Consider the following 11,036-nt stretch of genomic DNA (forward strand, 5'->3'; position numbering starts at 1 on the left):
GCCCCAGGCCGGCCGGTCCTTGCCCCGCCCCTCCCGCCCGGAGTCAGCCCCGAACTCCCTAGCCTCTCAGCCCCGCGTCCCCTCCAGCCCCGAAGGCTCGCCCGGCCCACTAACTGCCCGAGCGGCACACAAGCTAGCCCCCGGCCATGCAGCCTTCCCGGAGACCTGAGACTGAGCCATTTAGGTTTAGTAAAAAGGAGGGGCGTGCCTATTTTGTGCAAGTATGCACCTGGATTTTCATATTGTGTCTAGAACTTATCTGCATAGTTCGCAGTCAGGAACTACTCTGATTAGAATGACCCATACAAAGAAAGTAGCAAAATGATCCAGTTATAATAAGACCAGTTCATAAAATAATGACTTAAAAGACACATAAATAGAATATTTCCTTGTGTTCTCTTCCATTCCATCTGCTGTAACTGGGATGACAGGCTGCAGACAAACTGCACCTTACGGGTATTACCTGACTTGCTGATAGTATCTGAGAAGGGCAAAACACTTTCCTTACCCGGGCCTCAGTGGTGCTCTAAGGAGGTGAAAATGCCTCTGTTTTACATTTATCCCTGCAGCCATCATGTTCTCCTCACTTCTCCCTCACAGTAGCACCGCCTCCATCATACGGCCGGCCGCGAATCTGAGCGTCCATAAATAAACTGTCACCGTCATTTCTTTGCATAACTCTGCTAGTCCAAGGATCGCTGTCAGATTCTGCTGGAGTAGAGACATTCTCTTCTCAGGCAAAGGGACCGGCAAGACCCAAGGGGAGCAAGGGCTCAGCCCCTAAAATTAAGGTTCTGAAAGGAAGTGGGGAAGTTCTCTTTCTGCGTAGGGTACTGGAGGCAGACCTGGGGGTGACTGAGGGTTTAGGCACCTCAATTTTCCCAGTGGATTCACTGCCTCAGGCTGACAAACACAGGTCCCCACTGCATCCCACAGGTAATGTCCATGCCACACCTGGGCACACTAATGGCTGATACAACCCTTCCCTCCATCAGCTGAGGGCAGAAGGGAGCTCCTGTCTCTTGCAAGACGCCATGACCCCAAAGTGGGATTTGACCACCAGCGTCTTCTCGCCTAGAGATGCACAGATGCACACCTCTTTTGAGCAGTGTAATATGAAGAGCATAAGGAAATCTTCTCTTTGTTCAACCATATCCCTTCAACTCCTTCAAATAATTTTGAAAATTATTATCAAGTCTTAGAGTTCTTTTAAGTCTGATTGCAAACTGTCATTGGAGGATCACATCTGCTTCAGTAACACATCACACCTGCTGAGACCTCCGCGTGTCTAAGGGTGCCCTCTTCATAAGGAAGATGGCAGACTGTCTTCCCCGCATGTCTGGGAGCTCCTTTCCTGCCACAGTGATCCCACGCTGCCACCAAACCAACCCAGCAAATAGTTTACTTGCAACTAACAAAAACTGGGCGGTGTCAGTGTTAAAAAGAAAGTAAAAATAGTATGTCAAAAGGAAATAAGAAGTTCAAAATTATCCATCTATCTTTTTATCTATTACCTATTTGTCTATTTATGATTCCATGCATCAAAGACACAATTGTGTTTGTGCTACACACTTTTGAAGGTGCCCGTATTTTCTATCTAGGCTTCTTTTGTACTTGTTTACCACATTGGTTGTTTTCTTTGGTTAGTGCACAGGTGAGTCTCACAGCTGGTAATGTTAGATCTGGGTTCAAACACAGGTGTTTCTGGCTCTTGCATATGCTTATTGAATAGAACTATTTCATGTAAGAAGACAAATACAGAACCACTTTTCTCCTCCAAAGACAAAATACATTTAGGAAGGGGATATTCAGCAAAGATGGAAAAAGAAAGGAAAAGTTATTATTTGAAAAGATTTAGGTAAAATTGTAAAGAGGTGAAAACCTTTAAAGAAGTTACCAAGTTGATACAATTTCAACAATTCAGACTCTTGAACTCCATTTCTCACATATACCATGAGTGCAGAGGAGTTTCCCTTCCATAACAAAAGCAGGGGTACAAGTCCAGCCTGGGGTTACCAAACTATAATAGGAGGTTCTCATTCTCATTGATAAAAATAAAAAAAGTCCTCTTCTAGTCGAGACACTCTTTTGAAGGTAAAACAAGACTAATTATGATAAAAGTAGTTTTATTTCATTTGAGCACTCCTATCTTTCTTTTTTTTACCAAATTAATGGCCAAAATAAAGGGAAGACAAAATGAACAGAGCATGGAGAAGCCTTCAGGTGGCTCAGGTTGCCAGGGGAACCCACCCGAGTCTCTAACTCCAGGAAGTACGGCTGCTTCTGTCGAGTCATGCTCTTGGGAATATGCAATTTTATCATAATATTGGATAAAAGCTCATAAAATAGAAAGGAAAAATAAACTGCTAAAATGCTGTGCACTGTTACACACTGATATAAAGCACACATGGTTAGGCTTGGCCATTCTACTCAATGCAAACACTATGCTTATAACTAAGTACATGGAAAGCACTTTCAAAGATGAAAATGTGGTGATTTTTATTGGATAATGCTACAATGCTAAGGAGCATCTTGGGTGGTGGGTGGCTTTGACATTTTTGTTAGATAGACTAGATAACCTACCAGTAAATTGCAATTAACTCCCTTTCTTGTGGCTCCAACAACAGATATTGTTGTGCAGCAATGAGTGCAGAGCTGGAGGGAGCAACTTCGTTAGCTTAAGACCCCAGGGCAGCCAATGGAGTCTTGCTGAGCCGGGATGCAGCTGGCTTCAGCTCACTTCACTCAGCAGATATTGCAGAGTATCCCCAAGTGGCTGAAGAAAAGGCACCCTCTGGGGGTACAACAATACCAACACAGAGACAATCTCTTCTCAAAGAGGATGTGCAATCTAGTGTGAGAGATGGGATCTAAATTTTTTTAATGTTAGGAATAATTAATGAATAATTAACAACAATTAAATCCATCCAGCTTTGGCAAATATTATGTAGAAAAGGTGTTTAATAAACAGTGATAGCCAATGCAGCAAATTTGCATGAAATTTAAAAACAGCATCCCTTTCATAACGCACTTATATCTGTCAGAAAGCTGTCAAAATAAATACCCAAATCAGTCTTGTCTTCAGCGTGAAGCATCCTGTGAGATACTGCACACTGAGGTGGAGTGTAGTCTACACCTATGTGCAGATTCTCTGAAGAAGACCTGGTGTCTGGGAGCCCTGCTCAGTCAGCGAACATCAGGGAAGCCCTTCTTGAAATGGCATTGAAGCTGATATTTAAGGACTGCAGTTATGGCAGTTATCCAGGAGAGGGGGAAGAAAGAGCATTCCAGGTAGGGAACAGCATATGTGAAGAATGTAGATGGTCAACAGTGGGGCATTTCTGCGGCACCCTGACGAGGCTGAGGTGCTTGAGCCTGGTGATCAAGAGCAGTTACGGCGCAGACCATGCTGAACCTTGTCAAGAATTTCAAAGATTTTGGATTTCAGCCTAAGAGTAATAAAAAGCCAGTGAAGGCTCTCAGGCAGGAGAGTGGCATGCCCAGATTGGAGTCTTTGAAGTATCACTTGTCTTTAGTTTGGTGAACATACTGGAGGGAATGCGTAGGTGTGAGGAGCTCCATATTGAATCGGAATCGTGTGTTGTTGCAGCTAAAGGTGCTGTGCATGTGACATAGATGGCATGCAACCAGGACTTTCTCACGGCTGTAGACTTAAACTTGAAACTGCTTATACTGAAACTCTTGACTGCATTGAATCCACAGGTTTGAAAAGTCAGTGCCGGTCACATGTCAGACTCTAAGTTGGGGAGTGAGAGAAAGTTTGGCAACACAAAGCAATGAATGGCTTATAAGACGTACAGGCAGAATTATTTCAAAAGAAGTTTAGATTATCTCTGGTAGTAGAAGAAAGATGACACTAAGGTAGGGATTGGAATTTGAGCAAGAATTTATCAAGAAGAAAAGGCATGGAGGCACACATGCAAAGGTGTGAGAGCCTGACACGTGGTGGTGTGGGCCTTGCAGTGTTACAGAAGGTGTGAGGAGAGGAAAGTGGTGCATCGGGACAGGCAGGTCGCAGACTCTGGGAAGAGTAGGTTGGCCCTGCCGTGCTGGGATCGTGAGCTGACCGTGTGGTGGAAGTGGCCCTGACTGACGCAAGGAGGACGCCTTTGGACAGAGAACAGTAGTAAAGCTCTCCTAATCATCTAGGTGAGAGGTGAATCAACCCTAAAACAACACAATTGCTAAGCAGATTTGGGAGAATAGGATAGTTTTGAGAACCATGTAGGAAATCAAATTGACAAGAAGTGGTTTGAATGAATGTGGAAGTAAGGGAGGAGAAAGGGTTTATAATTACTTTAGGATTATGCTTGGGTGACCAAGTGAATGACGGTGCCATTAACTGAAATAAGAAATACAGGAAGAATCACAGCAAGCTGTAGAAAGAACAGAATGAGCTTGGGTTTGGAAGGCTGTGCTTGAGGCACCAGTGAGGCATTCATTTGGGTGCGTGGTCCAGGGCTGTCTAATGCTGGGCAGATTGTGTTGGAGAGACACAGGGCAGAGCCATGCAGGTAAATAAGGGCATGGAAAGTGAACATGGCAAGAAAATCAAGCTGATGAGAAAATGCTGGACAAACCATGAGCTTTAATAGGGATCTATCAAAGAACACTGATGAAGAACAGGCATCAATGAAGGAGAAGGAAAAGAAACAGTCAGAGAAACCAAGAGGAGAAAGAATTTCAGGATGGAGAGGTGATCAACGGTGTCCACATGGCCAAGAAGTTAAATAAGGTATTTGGCAAAGAGAATGCCACTGGAGACACCAGTGCTATCTACAATTAAAATTACATTTTATATTTGCTCAATGAACAGAAATTAACAGACAATAAAATAGTGAAAGGGCAAAGACCCACTGAGCCTCAGAGTGTCTGCTGAAGGTGCTCCTACCCTGGGGTAGAGGGTAGGGGTATGCCACATGGCTAGTGCAAAAGACACCTGCCTCTCTCTCACTGCCCAGGGCCACACCCCACTTTATATCACAACTACGGGAACACAAAAAGCACCCCTTGCCACTGGCCATGGGAGAATTTTGCACTCTGCAATGGAGGTGCCCTCTCTCTGGTAGACAAGGTCTCAGGCCCTTAGCTTGTGTGATGTTACTCTCCCTTTTACTCGTCGAAATTTAGTATGTTTCCACTGAGGTTAAAACACAGCCAACTCCACACACTATAGGTCTTCACTAGTCTGGATTTTGACCAAAGGTCATCCTTATTGGTGACTGTGGGGAGAGAAGTCTCCTGCTGCAGTGGCCAGCTGCTCCAGTGTTGCCAGGCCATGGGTCACACATAGCAAAGCCACTTTGTGTCTCAGCTGATCAGCCTCTATCTGCCTAGTTTTTAGAAAGTTGAGTTTTTCATAAGGTTCTCTGTAATAGAACTTCCAAAATCACTTTGTCCAAATCCTTTTGCAGGCAAATTAAATTAAGGCAATTATTTTTAAAAATAAATAATCCTTTCGCAAAGACATATTCAAGTTCCAAGGGATCTTTTCTTTTTCTTTCTCTGTTTGGTTTGTTTTCTGTCAAGTCCAGGAGATTCCTCTACCCCTACCCAAGCCCCTGTCAATACCTCACATTAATGGTTACTGAGACTGTTTCTGGGAATTATACTCTCTTCCCCAGGGTGGGGATGCTCCTCATCTGCCTTAGAAGAGGCATGGTAGGAAGATCAGACCCCTTCAAGGATTATTTTCACAAACGTTGCCTGAACTGACTCTCCCGCTCTGATATGATGCCCCTCAAGTGGGTCTGGAGGACAAGTGGATGCCTGTCTACTTCCATCACTCTCGCCTTCACTGTACTCGAAAATTCTGGTTTGGAGTGTAGTTGTAGGCACTTTCCATTCTCAGCTTCCAAGAACTGAATCAAAAAGGCCATTTTAAAGGGCTTGAACACATTACTTACATGAAAATGTTGCTCATAGTTCAGATGACTGCCTTACAGTTTCAGTTTATGGATGAAGACATGAATCTCCAGGGAGAGCAAGAAGGCCAGGAGCTTTTCATCTTCAGGAATTACCATAATTACTGATGCACAATTGAGCAAGCAAGGACATTTAGGGCAGATGCACAAAAGCACTGCCCAGAGAGGGACTGGTTGACTGCTAGTTTGGAGAATAATTGGCTTCCCTGGGAGTGAGGGACTCCTCAGTCCCTGAATGGCTGCATTTTGCCTTGCTCTTGAATGGACTGGGAGAGGCTGTGCAGAATCTCCAGAGGGTAGCCTGGGCAACCAGCAGACATTAAACTCTTCCTCCCCACTCACCTGGCTCCTTGGCATGCAAACGCTCTGACAAGGCGGCCATGCTGTCAGCTTCTGCAGAGGGAAGACAAACTTCACCCTGGGACAGCGGGTCTTTATTACCAAACCCACAGCGCTCAGTACCCCAGAATTTGGTCTGGTCATGCAAGTGTTCTGATCACCCTCCACCTCACCAAACCCACTGTCCTGTATGCAAAGAGAGAAAAGCATTTTCAGTTAATAAATATTCATACTGATACTTTTATTCATATCTCCAATACAGTTTCTGGCATCTACAAAGCATAAATTAACTGGATGAATTAAAAATAACGGCACGCTGGGAGCAGTGGCTCGCACCATGATCCAAGTGCTTTGAGAGACCAGCGAGGGAGGATCTTTTGAGGTCAGCCCTGTACAACAAAGATTTTTTTAAAAATCAAAAATTATTAAATAAAAATAAAAATTAGCCAGGAATGGTGCCCACCTGTAGCTCCAGCTTGAGCCCAGGAGTTCCAGGTTACAGTGAGCTATAATGGTGTCACTACTCTGCAGACTAGGTGACAGAGTGAGATCCAGTTTCAAAAAAAAAAGGACAAATTATATGTTACATTTCACATTAAAGAAGCAAAGGAGAATGGATGGCCTTGGGACCAGAAAAAATGGTTATAGAATATAAGCATGTGTTGGAAAGCTAGCATTACCTTAAGACAGTGGTTATATTTAATTTACCAACTTCAAGAGCATTTTGTTTTCTTTTTTCTTACATAAATCTTGAAGTATAACTATGACCAAGGTGGTAGAATGCAAGTCTAGAGAAAACTGGTTGGTGGATTTCTTTGGATCCCATATAGCACTGTGCACATTTATGAAGATCAATAAATTCACTGAATTTAACAAAACTTAAGAGTTCATGACTCCAAAGGCAATATACTTGGAATAAGCTTTGTATCTGAAGGCAGTGATTGCTCAAAATTTTACTTATTTTACAGTAAAGTTCACAATTATTCAGTTAGCACTCAAGAGTCTAGAAACAAAAATCCTCTAAGTGGAGAAGCCGCAGTAGCTCATGACATCTAATAATACCATCTCTACTGACTCCTTTGTCTTATAAGAAAAAGATCTTCAGTTTCTAGCATTTCACAGCATGTGCCATTCAAATTAAAAGCTTTAGACTGCACTCAAAAAAATCATATTTAGAAAGAAGATCAAAGCATGGTTCTACAAACTACAAGAAAAGAAAAAAATGAATAGAGAATGTTTGAATAATCTACCCTAAGAAAGAACGAGATAATTGCAAGCATGTTTCACTTGACACAGAGGCGAATTCTATGTGATTTATTCCTGCCCCCAACTCACAGTTTAACACAATGTGAAAACAAGGGCGTTCAAACAGCAGAGGGAGTAGGTACTATAAAATATTACTCTTGGTAAAGAGATTAAAAATAAACAGAGGTAGAGCTGACATAAATACTTTCAATGACACAGCAAAATTTGAATCCAGCTTTATTTCAAAGGTATTGACATTTTTTATATTTCAAAATCTATGCAGCATATTAAGGCACCTCTGTGGTCATGGTAATAATAATATCATGAATTTGTTTGAGTCTTTGCTTTCATCAAGGCACTTCCTATTAAAAAAAAAATGCCATATTTGGTCATATCTTCCTTGTACTTTATGCAGAAAAAAACTGACTATCCCTATTTTATAATTAAGAAAACACATTCCAAGAGGTTAAGCCCTATAACCATGATCACTTAATAAATGGAGGACTAGGAATAGAATCTTTCTCCTGAATTCCAACCCAGTGATTTTTTTTCACCTTCCCAGGTTGCACAAAAATTTTAGTTTGAATGAAAGCAGAGATGAGTCATAAGAGTAAAATTAAAATGTGAGAAGACTGTCAAGTGTTCTCTTTAACACTGAAGCATGAACTGTGGCTTCATTGTCTTCATTGTGCAAGAGCTACCTAATGTAATTTTAAAACAGAAACAAATGGTCACAACAGAAACAATTTTGAAAAACTGCGTCAATATTAGTATGTTAAGCTTCTCTATAAAAAGGGTGTATTTGGACAACTAAAGCAAGTAGAAGGAAAGACTCATCAATTCCACAGTCAATGAAAAGAAAAATATCGAATAAGTGAATACGGCAAATATGTTTATTTGGGGAAAAATAATTGACATGAACAGGATTACATGAAACATGTGAAAGTAACGTTCAAAGTTATATAGGATAATTTATCAATCTTAGATGGTAAACAATAAAAAATATTATGTATAGGTCAAAACAAGCAATATTTCTTTTTAGTTTAAAAAGAAATTTTGGTTTAAAAAGATTGTTGGCCAGGTGTGATGGTTCACGCCTGTAATCCCAGCACTTTGGGAGGCCGAGGCGGGTGGATCACTTGAGGTCAGGAGTTCGAGATCAGCCTGGCCAACATGGCGAAACCTTGTCTCTACTAAAAATACAAAAAAGTAGTCATTCATGAGCGCGTGCCCCTGTAATTCCAGCAACCTGGGAGGATGAGGCAGGAGAATCGCTTGAATCCGGGAGGCAGAGGTTGCAGTGAGCCGACATCATGCCACTGCACTCCAGCCTGGGCAACAGAGTGAGACTCTGTCTCAACAACAACAACAAAAAGATCGTTAATTGTTTTGCTAATATGTTCACATGAACCAAAAGTCAAAACTATTTACAAAGATATTTGGAAGCTTTGCTGTCTCCTATTCTCCTCCTCCCATCCTACTCCTATCTCATATAAGCAAACTAACTTTCTCAGTTTCTTTTACATGTGTTTTTGTGTTTCTTTATGCAAACGAAATCAAATTATGTACTCTATTTTTTTACATAAAAATATTAATTGTTCCCCACCATTGTTTTTTTTTTTATGTAGTTGTACATTCTGGAGATATTTCTGTACTGAGACACAGTTTTCTCAATTAAAAAAATGTTTTTAAACTTTTTCAGAGCATTCCACTTTGAGGCTATACCAGAGTTTATGTAACCAGTCCTTCACATATAGAAGCTTGGGTTGTTTTCATCTCCTGCTATCACAAGCAATGTTGCAATTGTGTGTTTACATCATTGGGCAGGAGTGCAGGTATACCTGTAATTCTCAGAGGGGGGTGATTTAATCAAAGCGTAGTTAAAGTAAGTAGTGTGCTAAAATCAGCTGTTAACATTTTGGGAACATTTGATCTGTTGTTAAAAACAGACTCTACTAAAAATTAAATTATATAAATGTTAATTATATATTATATTATAAAATTATATACTATAAAATCACATTATTATATTAATAAATTATATTATAAATAAAGATATTAAACAAACAAATGAATCACTTCCTCACTATTTTACTGTGCTTTACTCTTGTCTGTGCTCTGGAGATGTCTATTATATGGACATGGGGGGTACTGTATAATGGTGTGCTGCGTGCAGTGACATCACATCGGTTGCTGACTCAACCATGATAGGGGAGTATTGAAACCACAGAAGCTAGCAGACGCTATCAGTCAGGGTCTTGTTTTCTTTTTTTCTAAAGAGCCACTGGTTAAACATTTACCTGCACACCACCCGTTAGATATCTTTGAGCTATTTGTAACCCGTAGCAATTTAGTAGACTCCAACTTTATAAAAGGAAATTAAATATTTTTAATTGACATCTGATTCTCACTCTCCACAGCATTCACTTCTCTTATTGAATCTCTCTACTTTTTAATGGCCATATAGATTTTTGCATAGGTTCAATAAGAATCTGCTCTTCTTTTTACCAGGATGCAATTGGAAAAAAAATCAGAAAAAAAAAAATTGGAAAATCTTTTCTGGTGTTAATTTTGGCAAATTATATCTTCCTATAGTTTCTTCCTTCCTTATGATTACTTAATTTTTATATTTGAAATTTTCCCCTTTTCAAACATAGTGTTTTACCTATTCTATCATTTCTCATTTTTTTTAGAACCAAATTTGAATTTAGTCTATCGTATTTCTTTCTAAAAGCTTCGTAATTTCTGCTTTTACCTTTACTAATTCCTTTCTTCTGTTTTTGTTCGGTTTAATCTATTCCTGTTCTTCCATCTTTTCCATTTGGAGGATAATTTATTTCTTCCTTTTTTCAATAGTTGAAAATATGTAAAGCTTGAATTTTCCTCTGAATTCTCATTTTATTTTATTTCAAAGGTCTTTAAACACAATATTTTCGTTGTCTTGCTTTCAGGAAATTCTTTAATTTTGGTTTCTACTTACTCTTTGATCCAAGAGTTGCTTGAGAGTTTTGTAAATGTTCAAAAGGAGAAATCTTTCTGTTTTCTAATTGTTAAAATTTATTTCTACTCTAATGTAACTATGATCAAATTGTCTGAACTTTTTTCTTTTCTTCTGTTTTGGAGTATATTGAAATTTACTTATGTGGCTCAATAGATGGTAAATGCGAATGTTCCATAAGCTTTTGAAAAAGAAGATATTTTCTCCAATTTAAGGATACAGAGTTTAGTAAATGTCAATTACATGTACTTATTAACCATGTTATTTTAGTCTTTTATATCCTTATTTATTTACTGTCAACTTCATGTGTCTTATACGAAAGAGGTGATCTAAATTCCCTCACCACAACTGTATTTCTTGTGTCTTCTGCAATTTCTGTTTTATGAATGTTATTGCCATATTTTTTGATGCATTGCTATTTACAATTGTTATGTTTTCATTGTACAATTTCACTTATTAACACTAATTTAGTTCTTTCTGTCCCACATTTCATCTTGTCTGTTAGTAAT

The sequence above is a fragment of the Theropithecus gelada genome, chromosome 8 (genome assembly GCF_003255815.1).
Source record: "Theropithecus gelada isolate Dixy chromosome 8, Tgel_1.0, whole genome shotgun sequence".
Classification (NCBI taxonomy): Eukaryota; Metazoa; Chordata; class Mammalia; order Primates; family Cercopithecidae; genus Theropithecus; species Theropithecus gelada.